At 37.4% G+C, this 13189-nt stretch overlaps 1 protein-coding gene across 2 annotated transcripts in view; it reads right to left on the reverse strand.

Moving 5' to 3' along the window:
* The window catches only part of KCNH5 (potassium voltage-gated channel subfamily H member 5), a 342803-nt gene that overhangs the window by 171440 nt on the left and 158174 nt on the right, over positions 1-13189 (reverse strand). The gene's annotated exons all lie outside the window — the stretch shown is intronic.

The raw sequence follows: 13189 nt of genomic DNA on the forward strand, positions 1-13189 counted from the left end.
TTATATTTTCATCTTCCAAAGATGGAAGATGATACATAATGACTAAAACTGAAAATCCTCTCCAATAATCATGTTATTTAGAGATAAAAAGATAAATATTAACAAAAAGTAAAAATACTTTAAGGTAGTTTCTGAGAAATAAAAAAAAAGACATGGAGAACAGTAAACTTTTATTAAAATAAACCTTTTAGCACTATTTGGCTTTTTAAACTATGTGTATGTATTACTTTGATCTAAAGATTAAATTTTTTTTAAAGGCAGATAATCTGAATTACCACACGGATTAAATTAGAAGAATCCAGGAAAACCAGAAATTGAGAAAATATTTAGCATATCCTCCCCTCCATCTGTGGGTCCTGGGTCTCTTCCTGTGTATCAGCTGACTTCTCTAGTGCTGTCATATTAACCAAATCCCATTACAATCACCTTTTTTTCCTCTGGAAATTTCTCTATAAAGGCTAAATTAGCAGTTAAAAGTCACATAGCTATAGGAAGGCTCTTATCAAACAATAGAAGCCACTGAAATTTCCCTTTGGGTGAAGGGACACATTTATTTCAAGATGCGTATTTCTCTAAATACACTTACATGGTTTTCTTTCTTTAGCAGACAACAACAAAAAGGATATTTCTGCTTCTGATGAAAGTTAAAACAGTCCTAATCTTACGTTGCCTCTATAGAATAGAATATCAAAACTTTCATCATCAAATTCTGTCTGTGGTACAGTTTCCAAACCGTTCAAATTTCCAGGTGGTTCCTTTCTGTAGCCAGTAACCAAAAAGAGATTGGTAGTTTAGCAGATTCATTCATATATGCCAGGACTCGCTCATGATAGAGGATGAAGTAAACATGAGCACGTGACTACGTGTGCATGTGTGCACGCACACATGCGCACACACAGTATTTTCGGTCCCTCTATTTCCCAGTTCTTCCTAATGGCCCCTCCGCTGTCCTCTCCACTGAAACAATGGCAGTAACTTTTCAAGGGGAGTGCAGATGTAGCTGAGAACAATGAAAGCAGTGTAGCTTTCAGTTTCAAATTAGACTTTTTAAAAGCCCATAGCCAAAACAATAATCTTGAAAGTATAGTTTTTCTTTGCAAGTGCCAGGCCCTTGAGACAGCAAATGGCTTCTTTTGTTGTTGTTTCTTGTTGTGTTTTGTTTTTACAGTTAAAATCTTAGCAGTTTTCCCAGAAAACATGGGGGGAGGGTGGCGGGGAGCTGTGAAACAAAGGTGGGCAGAATAGAAGGAAATTTATGTGAAAAAAAGAAATGGGAAACCAAAAGCAACAGAGAAGTGTATCCTGCTTCAAGCCAGCCACATATTTATAGATCTAAGATTCATTTTATATCTGTTTAAACCCACCACTAAAATACTTACGTCTAGAAAACCTGTGTGGTTTTGCTTTGCTCTGAATCTACAAGATTTCAAATATGGAGTATCAAAATCAATTCATTTGTTCAAAAATATTTATTGAGCACCTACTATGCTCTTATTACACCAGAAATACAGAGTCAAATCAGACAATCTCCCTGCCTTTGTGGCTCCCATTTTAGTTGGAGAGACAAGCAGTAAATATATATAGAAAGAATTAAAGGATATAATTACAGACCATAATAAAGGGGTAATGAGACAGGGACACTTTAGACAGACTGGAAAAGAAAGTTCTCATGGCAGGAAACCAGAGAAAAGAGGTGTGAATTATCAGTCCTTGATTATTTTTTCCACCATAGAGCTAGGAAGAAAAAAAGAGTCCTTGAAGAGTCTCTTCTCTTCTGGCATCATCATCTCAGTTCCTTCCCGCCCCTGCCTGCCAGCCAGCACCCTATGCTCTGAGTGTTTTCTCCACCCTCCTCTGAAACCTCAGCTTCTCTTTTCATTGTGACAGTGAGCTAGTTTAAAACTCAGTGCATGCTGGTGTGCTGATAGGGGCTAAAGGCTTACACCTTTCAGAGACTAAAATAGCAGTTTCACAGGGGCCTTTGGGAGGGAAGGGCACACAAGCAGGGATCATCAAGCAAAGTAATCAGAGAAATATCTGGAAGTTGGCTGGAGCCCCTTAAATTATTCCTTGTAGAAAGACACTGCTCAGCCTATCAGGAGAGTTGTTCTTTCGATAATTTGTTCCCAATATCATGGTTTTCAATATTTAAGAGACAGAGTATAACGATTTAGCAAAGCAAACAGAGAAGTAATAGCCAGAGCAGTGGGAAAGCAACCAGAGAGAGCTAAACATCAAAGAAGCCAAAAGAGCTGTTTTTATATGGATGAAAAGGTGTCTGTGAAATGTACTTTGAGAGTTAGTACAGAGGAAGAAGCCCACTTTCAATAAGTAGTAAATGGAAAAAAGAAATTAAAGACACAAGCTTTAGGAGACATGCCTAAAAACAGAATAATTGGTGGATAGATAATAGGTAAATAGAGTGCGAAGTTGAATGTTTATTCACAAACGTACTTTTTTCGATATTGAAGAGACATGAGCATGCCTATTGGCTGATGACAAGGAACCAGAAGAAAGATAGAGATATGAACAACATAGAAGAGAGAAGGGCACACAATTGGAGGAAATAAAACATCAAGTTACAAAGCAAATCTATGTCCTCACTCTGAACCCCTCCACAGAAGTCTAGACTCACATATCTAACTGCCCACTCAACATGACAAATGACGATCCCCAACTTAGCACACCAGTTGTTTGCACAGAAAGCCTTAAAGTAAATCCTAACCCCCACTTTCTCTCATACCCTCATATTTTGTTGGTCCTAACCATCTGTCCAGAATGTAACTAATTCTAGCTACCACTGCCATATCTCTCACCTTGATTATTAACCTGTCTGCCCTCTTCCATCCTTGACCAGTTACAGTCTAAATTCCACACAGCGGCCAGATTGATCTTTATAAAACAAAAGACAATCAACAAAAAGAGATTGCCACTCTTGGACCCAAAACCCTCTAAATCCTTCCCACCTGACATAAAAAAAAAAAAAAAAAAAGCCACTACACTTTGGCCTACAAGGTTGTGTGTGGTTTGGCTGTCCCCTCGCCTTTATCCCCCACCCTTCTTCTAGCCTGCCTTTGTCAAAGGAGGGTCAGGAATGAAAGAAATGTGCATCTGCTACAGCTATCCTTTCTTTTACAGAGAAAGAAAAGGAAGGCCGTCTGCTGAGATGAAGAAGAGTAGTCACAGGTTTAGTAGAAGCGGGAAGAATACATGCAAGAGTTGCATAATAGCTGCTCAGCAAATGTGAGAGGAAGATGACCTAAAACAAATAAAGATTCATAAGACTGTGGACCATGCATTTTAGTGGCACCTGTTTACATGGCTGTGTGGTTTACTCGAAATTGTGCTCCGAGATCTTGGAACAGGAACAAAAGAGGCAGGTACATCCCAATTGTGTTCATGATTAGAAGAACCAACTGGGAAATTTTTAGGGCATGATGAAGCAAAAGGACAAGGATGATGGAACCTAGAGTGTTGGAGTGTGCATGGGGAGCTGGGGAAATGATGTTATTCTCTAGGTAGGCCCTCCTAGGAGAAGGGAGTTGGAGAGTTGAGGTCTTTCCTAAAGAAACTGACAAAGGAGGTAAGAAAAGTTCCCATCCCAAAGTCCCAATAAAAGAGGCAACCTCTGTCTCCTTTGCCAAAGTTTAAGAAGTATGAGGTATGAGTCTAAGTGTCCTTCCCTTATATTCATTTTAAATCAGTAAGGCCCCAAAATTAGACTTTCACAGATGAAGACTTTTGGGTGTTGTTTAAAAAAGGCAGCATCTAAAACCTTTTTGGCACCAGGGACTGGTGCTCCTATGAGAATCTAATGCCTGATGATCTGAGGTGGAGCTGAGGCGGTGATGCTAGCGCTGGGGAGTGGCTACAAATACAGATGAAGCTCCAGTCACTTGCCCACTGCTCACCTCCTGCTTTGCAGCCCGGTTCTTAACAGGCCATAGATTGGGTACTAATCCACGGCCCAGGGGATGGGGACCCCTAAACTATAAGGCAGTTCAAGAGTTAGCTTCAGAATTTTTTTTAAAGCTTCCAGTATTTCAAGAGAGTCAAATTGGATATAGCTCTCATCCCACAGAAATCTTACTTATACACACAGCCCAAAGCCAGGACCATGTGTCTGGCACCTGAACTCCCAAGAAGGCTTAACTCAGTCATCACAATTTATGTAAATATTAAATAAGTAGGTAAGAAGCAGTCACTTGGAAACTGGCTTAGAAAATCCCCTCTCTGAGCATACCAAAGCAATTCTTAAATCCATTCATAAAGGACATTTATGTTAACATGTTCTAAATATATTCATCTATGAATCTGTTAAAATTTCATCCTGTGGAAAAAAAATTTTAAGTATTTTATTTTAATCAAAATTAAGATCACATGTCAATTGACCCTCGATACACATGTGTAAAGCTTATGTAAATATCCATTGTTTTTCTCTAACCACACTACTTCACCTACCAGGTGACAACCTGCCCCAGGCAACATATGCATTCATAGGAATCAAAATCAAATTTATTGGAAGGTCACCAAATAACCTTATAATCATCAGTAAATAAAAGTCTCCCCTGAGTAAAATATCTGTTCTTAGAAAGTGGAATTCTATAAAAACTTCTCTTCAAGTTAATTTTATTTCCTATTTTGTAACACAGAGGAAAAATTCCATGTATGTGTAATACAGCTAATAATCTAATTTAAATATGTTTTTGAACTTGAAAACTGATTCAGAAAAAAAGCAACATTGGCCGTGAAAAATGCTGTATACGTATAATCTACCTACACTAAGTTAATGGCTACTTATAAAATTATTTTCCTTCATATAGAAAAAAAGGTTTTAGATCTCATAAAGACAACTCCCCTCAACTATCCAATGAAACTACTTGCTGAAGGTCTCCAATGACCTGCTAATGCCACTCAGATCTTGCCTGATGCTGTCCCATTTGTCTTGCTGTTCTCCCTTCCTTCTTGAAGTTCTCTCATCCTTTGTTAGCCAACAAATGCTTCTTCAGGAGCCATGCTTCCTTTTTACACCTCTAGGTTCTCTTCTTAATCTCTCTGTGGCACTTCTCTCTCAAGTGTCCACCCTTGGCCAGCAGCATTCTGACACTATCCTACACTCTCTTGACATCAGTTACTTTCCTTACACTGACTCTCAAAGAGATGTCTCTATGCCTCACATCTCCGAAACCTAAACTGGACCCTTCTAACAGCCTAACCTATGGACATCTCCAACCGAATGACCTGCAGGCGCCTCACTGAACATGCCCAAAAAAGAACTACCCTCTTCCCCTAGTCACGTCTGCTCCTTTCCTATCTCATAAAAGAACTTTGTCATTCACTCAGCTAAATTAGCCAGAAATCTACAAGTCTTCTTGAATTCCTTCTTCCACCATATCTGACACATGCATCCACTCACCAATAACAACTTAAAAAATGTTTCAAGAACTTTACATACAACCTTTTTCAGTATTCCAAATAACTGCAATGTAGAGACTATTATCTTCTCTTTTCAGATGATGGTTTAGATAATTGATGTCAATTCTTAATAAATAATAACAAAATTAAACCCAGGTTTGTCTGACCCTAATGGTCTTTTTCACAAACCATGTTGTGCGTCCTGGACTGTGGGAAACTATTGCCAATGTGCCTAACTGGCCTGCTATCTGATTAAAGTTTTTTTGGAACATCGCCACGCTCATTCATTTATGTCTATGGCTGCTTTAGCACTATGACTGCAGAGGGGGAGTACTTGTAACAGAGTCCATAAGGCCCGCAAAGCTGCAATAGTTACTATCTGGCCTTTTACCAAAAAAAAAGAAAAAAAAAAAGGATTTTGCCAATTCTAAAACTTACAATTTTCCATATTCCTACCTCCTTAATGTCTTCCTGGATTAAGGCAATAGCCTCCTCACTGATTTCTCTGCCCACAGCCTTTCTCTCCTCTAATCCACCTTCTATGCTAAACAATAAAATCTTATTTATCCCACAACCTTCAGAATAAAATACAAACTCTTTATTAAGCTATGCAGGCCTTTGCGCATCCTAATTCCTTCCTTCCTCCCCATCTTCATCTACTTTCCCGTCAAGCCAAAGTGAAATACATGGAGTTCCACAGAAAGGCCAAGTCATTTCATTCCTGTTTTTTTTTTCCCCCACATGTTCTCTCTACCTGGATAAGTACCTAAGTCTTGCTTCATTTACCTTCTTTTTGTATTCTGAGCTCGAGTTGCTTCTTCCTACAAATCTTCCTATTTTCCATAGGCTGAGCTAGATGAACTTCTTTCACTCATTCGTTCATTCTACATATGCTCAATGAGTACAACTATCAACTAGGCACAATGCTTCATGCTACATATGCAATGATGAACAGGACAAACACAGACCCTGCGATCACTAGCTTTACAGTTCAGCCCAACTTCTCTGTTCACCTGTTCATAGTCTTAGCTCTTAGCTCACAGTAGAAAGAGATGAGATGAAGGTGGAAGTGGAGGTGGAGATGAAGGTAGAGGTGGAGGTGGGGGTGGGGTGAGGGTGAGGGTCAGAGTGGGGGATGGGAGAATGAGAGAGAAAGAAAGATGATTATACGATTTTCTTGTGTGACATTCACTATATCAATGACTTATTGAGGGCCAGGAAGTGTCTAGTTTGTCTCCCTAATATCAATACCTAGCAGAAAAACTGGGTCAAGCCTGATTGAATTAAACAATTTTGAATGATACAAGGATACAAGGTAGTTCCAGAGACCAAGCTCTCGCAAAGAGGCCAGCTAGTTAATAGGTCACTAAGAAAATGTCTTGTTGTTTTCTGAGAAAATTAAGGCCTTAACAGAATCTGAGAGGTTTTGTGAAAAAGTGACTAAACATAAAAAGAAATGTGAGTGTAAGAGAACATTCCTGCAAAAGATACAAGTTCTACTTTGAATAAGAAACATGGACTAAAATGCACATCGCGCAGTCTTTTTCTAACTACTGGCTTATATATCCGAAACTACTAAATTATGAAAAAAAGGTGCCTATAACCCTGAACTTAGGCTCCACAAAATGTTTTCCTCAAGAATATTCAACTCATTAAAGAGAAGTAAAAAAGAAAAATTCTTTTTTATAAGCAGGGGTAAAGCAGACACAAAGAATTGACCCAGTTTCCAAAATAAACATTAAGCTTAAAGCTCTCTCCATCTGGCTAAAACTAAAACCAGAAATGAAAAATCAGCATGTTCACACTCCATTGCCTACCTACACCGCAAGAGGAAGGGCAAAAAAAAAAAAAAAATTAACATATAACTTAATATTGTATCTGAGTCACCTGAAATTTCATATTACGATTTGTAGAGGAGGAATTTTTTTAATATTGGAAAATGGTAACAACTCACTTTTAAACCTGCCTGGATATCCATCTGGGCCAAATATCCTTCAGAGTCCCCACTGGCATGGTGTACAGACTTCTCCCTGGCTCCATTTCTCTGACCTGAGGCAAATGTCTTTTAGTCTTCCTAGCTGCCTAATTTCTATATGAAAAAACACTTTCCTTTCCAAAAGCATATCTTTTTCTCTATAATATCCCCTGATGGTCTCCCTCTTAACTCTTTAGTGAACATATTCTATACAAAACACATCTTACTCTCCATAGAACAAGGTATGCAATTTATGTAAAAAACTCTAAAACTTTTAAGTGATACGTTTTCCTTTTCCATATTAACCTCATCTCCAATATCAGACCAATTCTATGGGCAGTGGCACCTAGAAAGGGACCTAGAAGTCATTTATTTTAACTCCTACATTTCATAATTGAAAAAACTAAAACCTAGAGAGATTCAAAGACTCCCCAAGGTCACACAGGCCTTTGCCCTCAACTTATTCTATATTCTCCCAATCTCTGGGTCTACCCATCTTCTATTTATTTCCTTTTCCTATGGAGAGGAGTAAGGGCAATGCCCATAATCTCAGCTTGGCTTTTATCTGAACTCCACAGAGGATGCTAAATGAACTCATCAACCGGAGAATATCATGCATGGCATGAGTTTCCTCTGCATGATGCTGAGTGACCAGTGTGTAACTAAGTGCTCCCAGTGGCACTTAATCACCCACATGGAGATTCAAATTTCCCTTCATACACATCCTACTGGCAGATGGTCCTGCTATACCTCTAAATGTGCTAAACCATTTGCCTTCTGCATTATAAAACATACTAGTCAATTACAGAAAGTTCTTAAGACTGAGTTATCATCAATTACACTCAATTTGAAAATTGCAGATTAGCATTATTATGACTGGGATTCCTGTCTACCAACTAAACCTCAGCAATTCTCATATTTATAGCTTTTAGTTTTGCTTTGTTGTATTTTTAAAGATGGCATCCCAGCAGGACAGATTCTGATTGTCAAATACCACATGAGTCAGGCTGCCTTATTTTAGCATCTAAGCAGGCAGCAATGAAATAAGTAAAAATGCTTTTAAATAAAATAAATACCCAAAGTCCAACTTTATAGTCCTTTGAAATATGCTGTCTACATGTTTACTAATGCATTTAATATTTAATAATGTATTAAAACAAAATAAAGCAAACTATATAGTTTATTTGCTTTGTTATATATATAAATATACATATTTATTTGCTTTGTTATATGTATATTTGCTTTGTTTTGTTATATGTATAACAAATTTGGTCAGACACATCATTAATGGCCAAAAGTTATTCATAACATCTTTTTATTTTATGTTTCTTTTTTTATTGAATCATAATGAAAGATAAAAGCTATCATTTTTTATAATAGATGGCTTAAACTAAAACGTAACTTATGTGATTATTTAGTAATGAAGAAGGAACTAAGTAAATCTTTCTTGATAAATCTTTAGAAGAGGATCTATAAAAGTTCATTAAAACAAAACAATAATCACATCAAAAAATTCCATTCTCATATTCCTTTCTTTTATAGCCACCAAAACAAATCATTAGTGTGCTAAGGTGCTTTCTGAATAGAAGCAAAATTAGTCAGTTTGTTAATCTTTGGGAAAAAAAGTATTAAGGGCTCAATAATAAGATTATATAAATAAAATGGATTAAAAAACAATTCAGAAAGGCATCATTAAGTATTTACTGAGAAAATTAGTAAAGAGATTACCCACAGCGTGATCTTAAAAAAAAAAATGTATGTTATTTTCCACAACTGCTACAGAACCAAACTGCAAAAATACCTTGTTTCACAAAAGCCAATTGGTAGTGAATTTTGTGAACATCAGCAGAGCAATCAGGTTCGTTCATGAATGCACAGATACAGAGAAATGGGGGGAACTGACTATCCTGGAGTAGTGATGGCTGCTGTCAGAGCCATGGAGCTCACCCAAGGCATGCCAAAACTGAGAAAAGACAAATTTAGGGTAAAGAATACGAGGTAGTAGACATATGTTGAGAAGATCCAAACCACCTTCTATCTCCAGAATCTGAGCAGGAGAATTCTTTACCTTGGGCAACTGTAGAAACAAAAGGTATAAGTCTAAAAAATTCCTAGTTAGCAGGTAAATGGCAAAAAATTGGGGGATCTTGCCAACATAGAAGGGAACAAAAAGAAACATAAGGTCTAGATTTGAAGGTAATCCACAGTCATAAATTTTTTTTGAAGATTTGTTCAATATCAACAAGGAGAACTTTGAGACTATGTTCCTGCACAGAGTCTAAGTGCAATTCAGCCTGGGGAAGGCGTGCGGTAGAAGAACGTAAAAGAGAAGATGGGCCATTAAAAAAAAGAGGGCTCAGAAAGGATGTAGGAACTGAAACTGCTGCCACTGAAATTTCTAAATATTGCTGGAAGGCATGAAAACTTCAGATGACTTTCTCCAGGAAAAAAAGGTATCATTTACAAGTAGTGATCATTTTTTGTATAGAATATAGGCAGTTGGTATTTCCAACAAACTTTTGATAAAATATTTTTCTGTTACTGCATCATAAGGTTACAAGCAGTGCTTCTAAAATAGCGGATGTGGAATCCTAAGCATGAACCTTTCTGATTTCTCTTTCTCTCCCTTCCTCCCTCCCCACCTCTGTCTCTGTCTCTGTCTGTCTGTCTGTCTGTCTGTCTGTCTATCTCTCTCTCTCTCTCTCTCTCTCTCTGGCTACATTTATGGCTAACACATACTGGGTTATGAGAACACTGGTGGTTTGTTTTGTTTGTTTTCCTCAGTATTATTGTAGGGGAAAAAAATCATACTAAGATTGCAAACAGCTGCAACAGCCACATTTGGCTGATATTTTGTGCAGTGTGTATCTAATAAATTTTGGAATCGTAGGAAGTTACTGTAACACTTCATGGGTCTTGACAGTTTTCTATTTTCTTTTTAGGTGGTTGCAAAGGAAAGATGCCATGAAATTACTAAGGACCCAAGGTCTAAGAAGAAAATTAAAAGGCATTTCCTTGGAACATTCTGGCTATAGAAACTGAAACTTATTCAGAGACATAAAAAGAAAACCTAAATCAACAGGCAAAAGATGTCAGAAATTGGTTTATTAACAGAAAACAACTGCTCAGGTGTTGAAAGGAAATAACGGAAATTCTGAAAGGAAAAGGACCAATTTTAATGCAAGGTCCTCATCTTGAAATCAAGACAGGAACTGAAGAAAAGGGAAAGGAAAGAGCAGAAATAAATTTTTATATAGCAATATAATTGGCCATCCATAAAGTCGGGAAGGAATGGGACCAACTCTGAACCAAATGAAGTTTTGACAACTCATTTGAATCTATGTGAAAATTTCCAATGGATGTAGATGCAGAAGGTAAATGGCAAAACATTGCAAGAGAAAGAGTTGTTGGTGCTTAAACTGATTAGCCTCTTATAGCTTATCGTCAGGCCTAGTGGGAGATTTAGGGTTGGGATAATCCATCTGAAGGGGCCACAACACTCCTAAAAGCAGACAAAAAGCCCTGAGCTCACTAGGGCTTTCACAAAGGAATCAGGGCCAAATTCCAAGGACTACATTTTCCTTGCACATATCTTCATCAGAGACTTAACTGGAGTGGATTCAGGACAGGAGATACTATGACCATCAGGGATATCTTCAAGTTCATTCATTCATACAATAAGTTTAGATTGAGCATGGTATTAAAAATTGTTTAATTGTTAAAATGTTGGGTGTATAGAAGCAAAAAAAAAAAGAGGGGGGGGCAGACAAAAACCCTGCTCTTGTGGAGCTTACTTACTGAAGGAAAGAAAAACAGAGTCAGAGCCAACATGGTTTTAGGTCTTATTGGGTAAAATGAAGAAGAAAAAGGTTAAAGGTCAGAGAACAAGAGAGGCAGGCGCTGGGGTGGTTTTTATAGTAGGGAAGAATTTCTGAATTATAGTATGGAGAAATTTCTGAACATATTAGGAGGGATTTCTGAAGAGGACATATGAATGGAGACCAGCATGAATTCATGGCATAATACAGAGGAAGGATGTTTTAAGCAGTGAGGAAAACGAGTACAAATACTCCGAGACAGGATTCAGCTTGATGGCACGCGAGGCCAGACCACTCGGGCTTTGACAGAAGGGGTAGGGGAATCTGGATTTTATTTTATGTGCACTGGAAAAATTGGACGGCTTTGAGCAGAGGAATGGTGTGATCTAATTTACTTTAAAAGGGCCACTTGGGTAGAGATTGTGGGATAAGAGTAGAAACAGAAGGAGTATATAGGAGAGTACTGCGAATATCCAGGTCAGTGATGGTAGTGACGTGGTCTTGGGTGGTAAGTTATGGAAGTGAAGAGAACTAATCAAATGAGTTCTGAAGGTAAAGTGAACAGAACTTGTTACAAATAGATGTAATACATGAGAAAAAAACAGACACCTAGGATGGTTTCCAGGTTTGGGGCCTGAGAAACAAAATGAATAATGGTGTCCTTTAACGTCTCTTATTATTCTCTTGTGAAAAATTTAACTATGCTAGTATATCCATTCTGTAAAATAGTTTGCCAATTTCTTAAAAGAAAAATTAAACATATACTTACCATATATCCCAGCAATCACATTTTTGGGTATTTATCTCAGAGAACCGAGAACTTATGTCCAAACAAAAAATCGTATATGAATGTTCATAGCTGCTTCATTTATAATAGCCCAAAACTAGAAACAACCAAAACGTCCTTCCATAGAAGAATGGTTAAACAGCAGTATATCAAATTATGAAATAGTACTCAGAAATAAAAAGGAACAAACCATTGATATACTCAACAACAGACGGATCTCAAGGGGATTATGCTGAGTAGAAAAAGCCAATTTCAAAAGGTCACATTTTGTATGAGTCCATTTATAGAATAATGTTCTCAAAAAAAACAAAAAATTGCAGAGATGAATAGAGCGATAGTTGCCAGAGAGTTAGAGATGCTTGGAGGAAAGGATGGGTTTGACTATAGAGCGGTAACATGAGAGACATATTTGTGGTAATGGGACAATTCTGTATCTTGATTTCAGTGGTAGTTACAGGAATCTATCTACACATGACAGAATACCACGTTGTACCAATGTCAGTGTTGGTCTTGTTCTGGAGTTTTATAAGATGCAACTATGGGAGGAAACCAGGTGAAGGACACAAAGGTCCTCTCTTTACTATGTTTGCAACTTCCAGTGAATCTGTAATTACTTGAAAATAGACTTTTTAAAAAAAATCGAATTATGCCCAAGTGTAAGGCAAAATGCATTATATAAATACTAAAAGTAGTATAGCAATAAATATTACATCTGACAAAATGTCATCTTCTGAACTTATAAAGTACTTTTTTGCTAATACATCTTACCATTTTGGTGTGTAGGCAACAGATTAATTAATCATCAGGATCTCTTTGTATGTAAGAACATTTTTCTTCTAAAAGACTCTGGTATAAACAGCATTTGGAATTCTCACTCTGTCTGTTACCTTTAACCAGCAAATAGAACCTGTGAGTTCTTGTTTCTGTACCTGTGCAAAGGATTATAGAGGTACAGAAGCTAAGCAACTGCTAACACTGGTGTTCCAATAGCTTTCAGACATTCTAAACTCTGAAAACTACTTTGCCTAAACCCAAGATATTGACCCATTATGGGCCAGCTGATACTCTAACATCTTTCCCATCAGTGTCCAAATATAAACCTCTGCAATTTGAAACCTTAACAAAGAGGGCTTAGACCAAAAACCAATGACCATGATCCAAAGGCTTAACAGCTGATAATAACACTAATCACAC

This window comes from Pteropus medius, unplaced genomic scaffold (genome assembly GCF_902729225.1).
Source record: "Pteropus medius unplaced genomic scaffold, Ma_sr-lr_union100, whole genome shotgun sequence".
In the NCBI taxonomy this organism is placed as follows: Eukaryota; Metazoa; Chordata; class Mammalia; order Chiroptera; family Pteropodidae; genus Pteropus; species Pteropus medius.